Here is a 12,227-nt window from a genome sequence, read left to right as displayed (position 1 = left end):
ATTTCTGGACAGCCACAATTTGCTGAAATCAAAAAGATGCTACATCTAATAAGAGAAATTAGGAGTAAAACAATTTTTCAGTGTTTAGCTGGCTCTGTTATTGACTCATGAGATCCATAAATGACCTTCAATTTCTGACCATGTTACAAAATCTGAAGATTAGTTGGCACCAGTGTTAACTTTTATCCAAAAATTATATCTGAGTTAGTTTCAACTATAGCTTCTAAAATTCTCTATAGGTAGAGACAACTTTGTGTTCTTTGATTCTCTGATAAGGGTGGGAATACAAGTGTATTAAAATTTGGTATGTTTTTTCTGACTTGCCAATGACTTCATAAGCTAATAATGTCATTGCCAAGTACTCATTGGTCAAAGAATCTTGAATGGAAAACATTGTATTCTTTATGAAATAATACAAATTAGAACTCTGGAATTTTTATCTAAACCGGATATCAGACAAGAGAATAGAGAAAATAGAGTTCAAAATTTAGTAAGTTGGCTTCAACACCTTGCTACATCCAAATTTGACTTTGAAAAAAGGAGAGTTATGTAAATATATTTAAGCTTAGAAGGCAACTAACTGAACCAGAAATAAATTGGATGAGAATGAAAGAAATCAAATAAATGAAAAGATTGCATCAAGTTTTAGTGCATTGAAGTAGCAAACAATTTAGTGGTGACCACACTGGAAAACATAACAATGGAAAATTATTGATAGCATATGAAATCTAGATAAATGGTTATGGCAAACAAAAGTGCTAAGAAAAGAGTCCCACTGACAGCCACTTAAGGAACATTCATATCTATATGCAATGGTATCTAACTTGAGAATGAGACCTACTTTCAACAACTACTGAATTCAATGCTAAATTCATGGGACACCTGTTGCCTATATATATATTTTTTTCTACATTAATTTTTTCTATCTTAATGTATCTATGAAATTGTGCATATGTATTTTGCTGGACATAAGGACATTTCCTTCCAGAATACCCAGCAGTGGAATGATGTCTAAAACTATTCATATTTGAACTTTTGTGTATTTTCAAACATCTAATTTGAATAGCTTTATGCAATTATATTCTGGTCAACAATGTGATATATTGCAATGTATGCTAACACAAATTTTCTGTTCTTTTTAGGGAGTTACTGTTAAATTACCTCATTATAATAGTTTTAATTTTCATTTCTCCAATTATTGTGTTGGCTCACTTTTGTGATTGACTTCTGATTTTTTCACTTATTGTCTTTCTTGTTTGTTTTGTTTTTGCTTTTTAATGGCTTTCTTGGTTAAGATTCTCTTTACATTCCAGACATAGTTATATCCTTTGTCTGACGTATGTTTTAAAAATGAATTTTCCTGTACCATATATGGCTTTACTATAAGTGCATATTTAATGTAAATGAATTTACTAATGTTTTCTTATATGTTGTACATGTAACAGAAAACTTTGTAATCACATAATTATGAAGGAACTCCTCTTTCTTTTCTTTTAGACTAGTTTTATGATTCATTTTACAGTTTGATTTAATAAATGGCCTATGTATACATGTAAACAATTGAGTTCTCCAATTGTTGGTGAACTTTTTGATGTCAGTAGTTCAAAATAGTTAACTATTTCTATATTCTGACTGAAAATTGTTCATTCTCTAAAAGCGGTATATTAAATGCTTCAAAGATACACGTGAAAAACTAAGTTTATTGATTTATTGATACTATCATATTTATATTTTTACATTCTCTAAAATGTTCATGAAAGCATAACAGCTTTCTTTCAGGAAATATACCTATTCCTATTTTTACTCACAACTTTTCTCTGTTCTTGTATTTGAAGTGTGTTCCTTGGAAACAGGTCATAGTTGTGATTTTAGAATTTTATAGAACTTGATATATTTTTATTAAAGTCTATAAAGCATTTTAATTAATGCAATTACTGAAAAATGGAGTTTAAGTTTCTCATCTGTTTTTATTTGTTCTTTGTTCCTTCATTTCCTCTTTTTCCCATTTTGTATTTATAAATCATCTTTATTTTTTCCACTTTTACCCTACATTAACTTTTAAATTATAGTCTTTTATTTTTTCTTGTAACATTTACCTTAGAATTATATTAAATATTCCTTTGTTATCATCTGCTTTAAATTTGAACTGTTATCACTTATTAATCATGAGATTGATATATTTTACTTTTATCAACATTATATATTTTGTCTATATTTTATACATTCTACTTGTATTTATTTTCAAATTTCCATACACCATATTACTGGTACATTATTTTAAACAGTAATATTTACTTCCATATTTGTAATATTTTTGTTGATCTTCAATTTTTCATCAACTCCATGATTCAATGTGTAATTATATATCTTCAGCATTCTTTAAAAGTGCTTTGTAGATGAATACCCTGGTGATTATAAAGTTATGTGCATCTGTGGGAAATTATTGTGTGTGTACATAGTATGACAGCATCTTTATTTTGTGAATTGTTTTACAAATTATGGAAAATTAGGTTGACATTTTTTCTTTCAGTAATTTTAAAGTATTTATTTTTAAATTGTGTCTGTTGTGAAAGCATCTACTTTATCTTTAAATCCAATTATTTCTTTAGTTTTTTTGTGTTTAATTGTTTGCACAATTACCATCTAAAATTAAAATTTTACCATCTTAGTTGTATCTTATTTGTTTCATTTGCTCCCTTTTCTCCCTTATTTTCTGCATCTTCGTAAGTTTAGTTGTACATTTTCATAATTATATTTTAATAAATTTTTAGAAATATCATTTATACACATTTTAAACCTCCTGGTATTACCCTAGAATTTAAAACACATTTTTCCACATATTCTAAGCCTACCTTCAAATTTATATTAAAGAATTATGAAGAGGCTTGCAATATTATCCCTGAAATTCTTTATTCCCTGTACATTTTCCATTATGCTTTTAATTTTACAAAGGCTATAAATGTACAATACAGTGCTGCCATTTTGTTTTAGGCAGCCAATTATCTTTTAGAGCAATAAGTTTTATTTTTTAAATTTCATTTTGTATGATAATAATTTCTCTGCAACACCAAACCAATTCATGATTCCTAGTCCTTAATTCAGCATCTACAAGTATAAGTACTTGCCTACTCAGACATGCTTCAGAAAAAGGATCTTACTACTTAGTACTTGAATGCCCGAGTGCTTATTTTAAAATAGAATTATTAGAAATAACAATTTATGGATTTATAAAGGGAAACAGCATAACCTAGGAATGAAGAACTTACTGGGAATTAGAATACAGACAGTCCTTTATACCTATGACTGGGAAAGTTTTCAGTGAATAGCGAGATGATTTTTTTTGCAGTCATGTGCACAAAATTTTACACAAGGGCTTTTTAGTACAAATTAGAAGAGAGTATTAGATTGTTTTAGTATAGAATGGGAACAATAACATTTTTAAAATGGATAAGTAATCAAAAGCACAGAACATAATTAGTTAAATACAGGGATAATATGGAAACTGGAAATAATTCAAAGATTTAAAATCTAAATGGGAGAATAAAAGCTGACTTGCAATGTTTTAGGATGTATAATTATCTATATTTTACATTCAAGTAAAATGCATTTCTTTTTTTTTTTTTTTTTTTTTTTGTCTTTTTCCTTTTTTTCGGTACCAGGTATCGAACTCACGACTGCCTGCTTGAAAGGCAGGGGCGTATGCTGCTGAGCTAAATCCCCAGCCCCCGTAAAATGCATTTCAATCAACTGAAAAAAGCTAGTCAAGGTGGTCTTAAAATAGAAGAGTATATTGAAATCAAAATGAGACATTACTACCCACAAGGCAGAGGGCTGACATCAAAATCTGACATATCTAAGTATCAGTAAGAACATGAGAAAAAAAAAAACTTATGATTTTAATAAAAATAAAAGTTGGTTCCATCACTTTGGAAACAAGGGTACTACCTATGAAAACTGACATAGATTGATAAATAGGCAGACAGATGGTTAGATAGCTATCAGATTTAGATAGATAGATGACAGATAGGGAGAGAGAGACAGAGAGGCAGAGAGAGATACCTCTTTTCCTACCAGGCTTCATGACAGATCCATGATCGCTGCCTTATGATACTCATTCCACCTGGTTGTGGTCTCTCACAATGCATGGGACTGACTTCTGTACTAACAGGATTTGGTACAGTTTCCAAACTGTGTATAAAAGACATCATAGTTTCCAATTTACTCTTTCTTGGAGAAGTCTCCTTTGGGGAAGCTAGCTGCCATGTCACTCAGCAGACTGCACTGAAGCAGTCTTATAAAGAGGCCTACACTGAATGTAAGTAAGGCTTTCTGCCAACATCCATATGAGTGATTCATCTTAGAAGCACATCCCTCACACCCAGTCAAGACTCAGATAACTGCAGCTCAGTACAACAACTTGACTACAGGCTCAAAAGAGCCTGAGCCAAAAGGCTCACACAAAGTGCTTTTGCATTTATACTAACTGAAATGGCTTAGAACACTAACCATTTATCCATTTTTGGAGCTACTATATGTAGGATGATATTGCTCTGACCAACAATTACACATTCAGATAAAAATTTCAGAAAAAGCATATATTTGTGCTCAACAAGAGAAATAAACTTTGTTTATAGCAACATTTTAAAAAAAGAGTCTGAAATAGAAACAAACCATATGATCTTTAACAGTAGAGTGCCATACAAAAATGATAACAGAATTCTGCTACAAACAGCAGCATAGATTGATCTTATAGGCATTGCATTGAATAATGGAAGCCACACAAACCAGCTCAAGCTGCATGGTTTCATTGATACATGTTTTATTTGCAAGTAAAAAAGATCTATGGAGATTAGAATCAGAATTCAGTTATTTAACTGGAAAGAAATCTAAGGCAATAGTGAGATATTTCTTACATGTGATCTGGCTACGTATTTGATCTCATGAAAATGTATCAAATGATTGATGTATTTTTCTTCAGTTACATTTTGCATAAAAGATATTTCCCTTACTTGGTAAGCATGAGGCCCTGAGTTTAATTCTGAAAATAAAAATAAAAACAAAAAACTTACAAACAAAATTTCCTTTACAAAAATTTATCTTTTCTACTCTCACAGCACTTCATAAACAGTTAATTCTTGAAAAATGTTTCTTGAATATATATATATTTCAAAAAAGACACTGAAGATTGTATGATAAGGCTACTTTCTACTGAATTTTTAAAAAAATATTTCCAAATTAATACTGTATGTATTTAGTTATACATATGTAACTTCATATTTTGCTTTGTGTAGGTAACTCTGATATGCATATGTTTAAATTTATAATCTTAAGCATTTTCTAAACTCATTCACCCATGTTAAGATTTATCTAATAAAATATTTAGCAAATTTTGTTTTAGCAAGAATTTTCCTCTTCTGTTAATGTCTGAATTATATAGACCATTTTCCACCTCGATGAACTAAGCCTATTTACAGCTAAAAGATGGAGGTTCAAAATATCTGATTTTTGAAAGTACTAATAATGTCTCGGCAACAATACAGTAACTGGAACTTAAATTGAAATGGGCTTTTTATTGATTAGAGTGTTTATGCTGCTGTGTTGCTCATGTCTGAAGATGAAACTGATTTATAAAGGTTTGAGAAATCTTAGGTGTTATTTCAACTGTAACAACTTCTACTTAGTACTAATCAGTATCCAAACAGGCCACATGGTACTTAGACTGGTAAAGTGAATATTGTTCAATCCTTAAATTATCCTTCTGATAGCAACGAAAAATATACAACCCTCTGCTTATATTACTGCCTTTGACTTCAAGGCGTTACTCTCTGTTTTTCTCATTTCCTCTCCTTTTATAAGAAACTGTTTTTTGAATTTTACAGAAATATGTTTATATTTGTACACATGTAAGACATGTCTATGAGTTTATAAAACTCCAGTAATGAAGTCACATTGCATCTATGTTCTTAATCAATAACATGTTAATTACACTTATTGTAATGGTAAAGTCAATTCCCTTGACAGAGTGCTCCACTTTTCTATGTTTATTAAGCAGGGCAGCAAAGTCTTGTAGTATTTAGAAACCTGTATGTGCAGTTAGCGTTTAATTTTAGAGGAAGTGAAACTTCATCTATTCAAGAATTACGTTGTTCTTATCTGTGCTTGTCAAATGACTGCCATCTCAGGAGTCACTATGGGGACACCTGTCTGAAGTCTACTGGGAGAGTTAGAAAATGAGGCTGCTCGCAGTGATACGGAGCTGTACACGAAGGCTTCACTAACGAGGAGGATAAGAGAATCTCAGAGTCACTTCTAGCTGACCATGTACCAGTCTTTCCATAAACGTTTACTCCAGACTATTATGAATCAGACACTGCAGGCAGCATGCATAGGAATTAGCAACATTTGTCTTTTCCTGACAGAGCTAAGTAGAAAAAAACAAAAGCAAACAAATAAAAAGCCAAAACAAGCCCGAATGAAGTAAACAAATAGGCTAAGACTAAATGCAAAGGAAGGAAACATGAAAACTAATTTGGGTAAAGTGAAGAACAGGGAAAGTTAAATTGGGAGAATTTGCAGGAATTTTCTAGAGTGAGCAAAAAAAATCAGTCTACACATAGGAAACACCAAAAGTAAACAAGTGGATACTTAAAACATCACGGAATCTGTAAGCAATCCAGTAGTATAAGGTACTAATGTTTGTGAATCACTGTGAAAGAGAAAACAAGAATATTAAGCAAAGAGTATGCCATCCCATAATTTATAGACCTCACTAAGGAGCATAGACCATATCTAATAGCAAATAGTGAAAAATTAAAGGCTTTTTAAAAAAAAGCCCATCATCTAAATTTACCAAAGATCCTCTTAGATTGGTTTTCCATCAACGTAGAGTCTGAGACAAGAACTGGTAGTGAATTGTTTACTTTCAAAATGGTCCCAGACACAGTGAGATTCTTGGGAGACGCAGGCAGAAAATGAAGAAAACAGAGCAGAAAGCTTTAGGATTATCACTTGGAGTAATACAAGCTTGTTTGGGTGTGTGGATCTTTCAAGAAATCTAGGAATGTTTCCAGGAATTTTCTGCTTGGGTGATAGGCGGTTTAACATTGGTTTCTGTTCACAGTGACTCGGGAGTTACACCTGGGTATTCCCAGTCTCTGCCACATCTGACTTGGACTCCCAGAGTGACCTCTGAGAGACAGCCAGAGGCCAGCAAATGAAGAAGTGTCATTCATTTTGGAGGAACACTCTCAGGAAACACAGGGATATGAATGATCTCTAATACAGATTTTCTTGGAACACAGATTATTGACAGCAATAAATACCTGAGCATAGAAACGTGAGGGCTAAGTGCCGGGCTGTCAGCAATCTCAGCAGCCTTCTAGACCGTGTGTAACGATGGTAGGTGAGGCTGACTGTTACTTTTAGAAGCTTTTGCCAAACTTCGTTTTGGCTGTGTACTTGGTTTGAATACTACCATGTTGCAAGCACCAACAGCTATCATTTTGAGCTCAAGTGATAATTTAAATATTTTTAATGGAAGAAATCTAGGTGCAAAGGCTGCCTGGTGGCTTGTGAGCCTTCTACATAATTGCATTTTGAAAGTTTCAATTTAATTTGCATTATAGCCATGGATGCAATTCTATGTGTGCTAGAGTTTTAGCAGCTTTGAGACTTCTGTGTTTGGTGCTCTTGCTCATTTTTATTACTTTATCCAAAGCAACAATGATTTCCTGAGGTTTAATGTTTACATCAGCATTTCTCACCCCTCCATGCAAGCCTTTTTTATGACAATTTGATTTATTCTCCTATTATGGCTCATTTCCTTTATTTCACAAGTATCAATGTGGCTAATTCTTCAAAATTTGCCAGAAAGACACTCCAACACCGAAGATCATGCTTGTTCTTTTAATAATAGGTATTAGTTTATTCAAGATAGTTTGATAAGAACTATCTCTGTATAAATATATTTTTAAAAATCCAAGATAATTAGGAAGCATCAGAAACAGATGCTTCTGCAAAGACACTGAATCAGACCTTTAAGATTAAAAAAGTGCTTAATTTCCCTGCCAAAACGAATCATCAGAACATAGAAACATTGCTGAAGAAATGAACAGATATCTCAACACTCAGTATGTTCTTTATTTTCACTGTCTTTTTAGTCTACCACTGATCCTTGTAACTTAAAGTTGGTTGTTTTGTGCACATTATACATGGAAGAATTGTATAGAAATTACAGAGTATTTTGCTATGAAATAATTAAGACAATTATCCTTTAAGTCCCACCAACATAAAACATTTTTTGATCTTAGAATTATTTTGAAACAATAAGACAAGATTCAATCTAAACTATTCATTCTCTGTATCATAATATCATTTCCAAACCTTGTCCATTTTATTGCTGATTCAAATATATTTTCATATATAAATGATGCTATTGTTTTTGTGTGTTGATTATAATGCTTTTTTAGTCCTGAAAATTAAGAATTGAAAAGTTTCCATAATAAAAATTGTATCACTAAACACTTTTGCCTTTCCTTTCCAATTTATACTTTTTAATTCTTTTGTTTTACTATTATAATTAGAATTTCTTGTGAAATGTTGAACAGAAGTGATAATAACTAGCATATCGCCTAGTATCTGACTAGTAAAGTGTTGCTGCTTGTTAGTGATTTTGTCATGCACATTTTGAGATCTGATTCCTAATTTCTTTTTCACTGTTACATATGAGTTTTATGAACTCAATTTTTATGTAAAGTGAATTATGATGTAGTCTTTTTCAGTTTAATAAAGAGTACCACTGGAAGTGGTGGCACATACCTGTAATTCCAGCACTTGTGAGGCTGAGCAAAGAGCATCACTGTGATTTGTGGCACCTACAAAGTGAGTTCAAGACCATCTTGAATTGCATGCTGAAACCCTATGTCAAAAAAGGAAAAAAAAGAGCACCAAAAATGTTAATTATTTATGCATGAAAATATTAGTGATTTTGAATTATTCTTATATATTTAGCATTAAAGCATATTGATTATGGTGTTTTATAAAAATAATATTGTTTGCTTTTTTATATTGATCATCATAGGAGACATTGACTGTAATTTTATTTTCTGTATCATTTTCAGCATTTAATTCAGCTAGATATTTTTCTACATATTTATCTTGCATAAATAGGAAACTTCTTTGATTAGCCTGACTAACCAAATGGAGCCAGTACTACTGGAGAAGAAATTTTTGGTAATAACAATAATTCAATCATTATGAATTTATTCATCTTCTGCGTCACTTTGATGGTGATATAGATGGGTCGATAAATTAGTAATTCAGTTTAATTTCCAAAATCGTTACCACAGATTTTTATGCTCTCCTTTTTAGAGTGGGACCCCATCACTCACCCTGTAGCTTTGTTCTTTGTTCATTCCTAGTAGGTTTTTCTTATCAATGCAATTTGTATTTTCTTGCAATTGTGTCTTAAATAAATTGTCTATTTGTTCTTTTCAAAGAAGTAGATATGTTCTATATCAATTCCTGTACTTTTTTGTTTCATATCTTATTTTTTATCTTTTTATTTTTGTTTCTGCTATTTTTGTGTTTATTTAGACATTACTGCTTTAGCTTTTTCAATTGGCAAGTGAATGTCTTTATCTAAATGTATTTTTAAAAATTAACAATAAATCCTAGAAATATTCTCTAAATACAGCTTAGGCTACTTTCTTTAACTTTGATATGTGATATTTTATTGGTATCTACACTACTAAGATGGTCATCTTGCCAATTACATGTTTTTGGGCTTTTTAAAATCTGTATTCAGAGTTTTGTTTGAAATGCCAAAAGCTCCTTCTCATAATTCTCACCTCAGTATACGCCATATCTTAGGGAAAGGAATGTGGAGAAGAAAAATCTACATTTCAAGTCTACCTTACAAAATATATTTTGTCAATAATCGAAATAACTACTAAGTTAATGAGCTACACAAAATTTACTCTGTTTTGTTAACAACAAAATGTTTATGTTCCTTTTGTTTGTATGCCTAATTAAAAATTTATGTATCAAGCACATAGTGATGGTAATAACTATGGCATAACATTGCAATGTCTACTGTGCCTTAGATATATGTATCTTCATCACTGTAGCCTATTAGAGTAGTTAAGTGACTCCCACCAAGGTTACAACACTATTAACACTACATTGCATTGTTTTTACGTATAAACTGACACAACAATGCTATTTGACAGGACTTCATTCACTTAGCAAAGTGTAATCCTAACCAGTTTCAAAACTTTGAAAAATTAACCAGATTGTTTTTATCTTTAATACAAGGGAATTTGATCCTCACCACTGTCTCCTTCTTTTACTCTCATTAGCACAGATGATTAATCACTTACCAATTACCCGCTCTTTTTATTTATACAAAGAACTTAAAGTTGGATTGGAAAGCTAGAGTACTTGCCAAGTTACAATCTCATTTCCTAGCTTTCTTTGCAGGCACATGACTATTTTGGCCAGTCACATGTAGGCAAAGGTTGCTGGGTGAAGCTTTCCTTGAAGGGTTGAGCTGGCACTCTCCTCCTGACTGGAAGCTGAGCTGCTTCCTGGAGGTGAAGGAGCTGTGAACCAGCCATGATGCAACAGGCCTGTGGGCAAGATGCTTAAGAGAGGATAATGTGGGGCCTGCTTAGCTGTGAAACAATCATATGATTCCCAGGGTGTCTATTTCCAAAGTTTCATAACTTAGAAATATAAACTCTAATTTGTTTAAATCACTGCTTTTTACATTTCTTCAAATGAGAATTACTCTTTTCTTACCTATTAGAGCATTACACCATCCAAATACAAGAAATTAAAAATGAATTAGATTATTGTGTTTTTATTACCTTTGCTGCTAAAATAATTTTCCTCAGTCTATTATAAGTTTTCTGTTGGGGTATGTGGTACCTTGACAGAAGGGACTTTCCCACATAAGTCCAGGGCAAATCTCTGCCTGTAGGCACTGATTTTCTTCAGAAGAAATTTTCATCTATTACTCTACTCCCACCTCATCCTGGAACTTAATGCAAGCTGGAGGAGGGGATTGGGAACACAGTGAGCACTAACCCTGGGTAAGGGAATGAGACAAACCAAGATAAGGATTTGCAGACGAGTGAGGGTTAAGATGTCTGCTGTGTGACTTGAAGACATAATTTCGATCTTACCTTATCTTACCTAACCTCTGAGAAGAATAACTTAGACAAAGCAAATGGTTTCATCACTTTAGTGATACTGAACACCTTGGTTTTGTCAGAAGGTGCAGTCTACCAGGGGACATGAGGATGCCTGATCTGGTAAATAATTGGTTGCCACAATTTCTAAAAGGCTTATGGATTTTGCAACAAAATTCTTAATATTTTATTTGAAATACAATATAAGAAAACCAGCCTTCCAAGACAGAGAAGCTAGTGGGAATTGACTGAGTGTACAGTACTCATTTCAGTTTCAAAACCTGATATTTTCACAAACCTAAGGAGAGCTGTCAGTGTGGGCTTCTGTCAGGAGCACTGAGCTCAGAGCCTCAAGATGGAATGACTGTATCCTTTCGGTTATAGCTGACCAGGTAATGCTAGGCACTTAGCCCAGTGGACACCAATCTATATCTGGACTGAGGACTGTGAGACATGACAGTGGCAAAAATCAATAAATACAAGATACGATGATCTAAGACTTTCTTCCTAATTCCTTACTAGGGAGAATGTGAACCTAAAAATGTGAACGCAAAGCTTAATTGGTAATAAGGAGGACATGCTAGAATAAAGATGCTTTGTAGAGGCAGAGACAGAGTCAGAGCAGCTATGAGACATAGAGTGGAACTATAACCAAACATGGAACTTTAGTCAAAGAAGTCTGCCTGATGAGAAGGACAATAAGATCCCAGATCCCGTGATTCACTGAATTATTGTTCTGCAAATGGATCTTTCTCCTTGTAAGTATACTTCTTTGCGCTGATAATGTGTAAAAGCAGTCATTGACTTTCTTCGGCCTATGTGTAGCCTATCAGAAATGGAACATGGTGAAATGAACTAATGGAACCTAAGAAAGCCCATTTTGCATAAATCATAGCCAATTCTGCTACATCCTGGGAACCATGAGCTAGTAAGTGGAATTATTTGAGGTTGTAAGGCACAGAGATGCTAAGCTTTTTATATAACACTAATTGTCTGGTAAGTTCATACTATATTCATTTACTTTCTAAATACCAT

This window comes from Cavia porcellus, unplaced genomic scaffold (genome assembly GCF_034190915.1).
Source record: "Cavia porcellus strain 051 isolate PalLab524CR breed Dunkin Hartley unplaced genomic scaffold, mCavPor4.1 scaffold_14, whole genome shotgun sequence".
NCBI lineage: Eukaryota > Metazoa > Chordata > Mammalia > Rodentia > Caviidae > Cavia > Cavia porcellus.
This window is presented reverse-complemented; position numbering follows the sequence as displayed.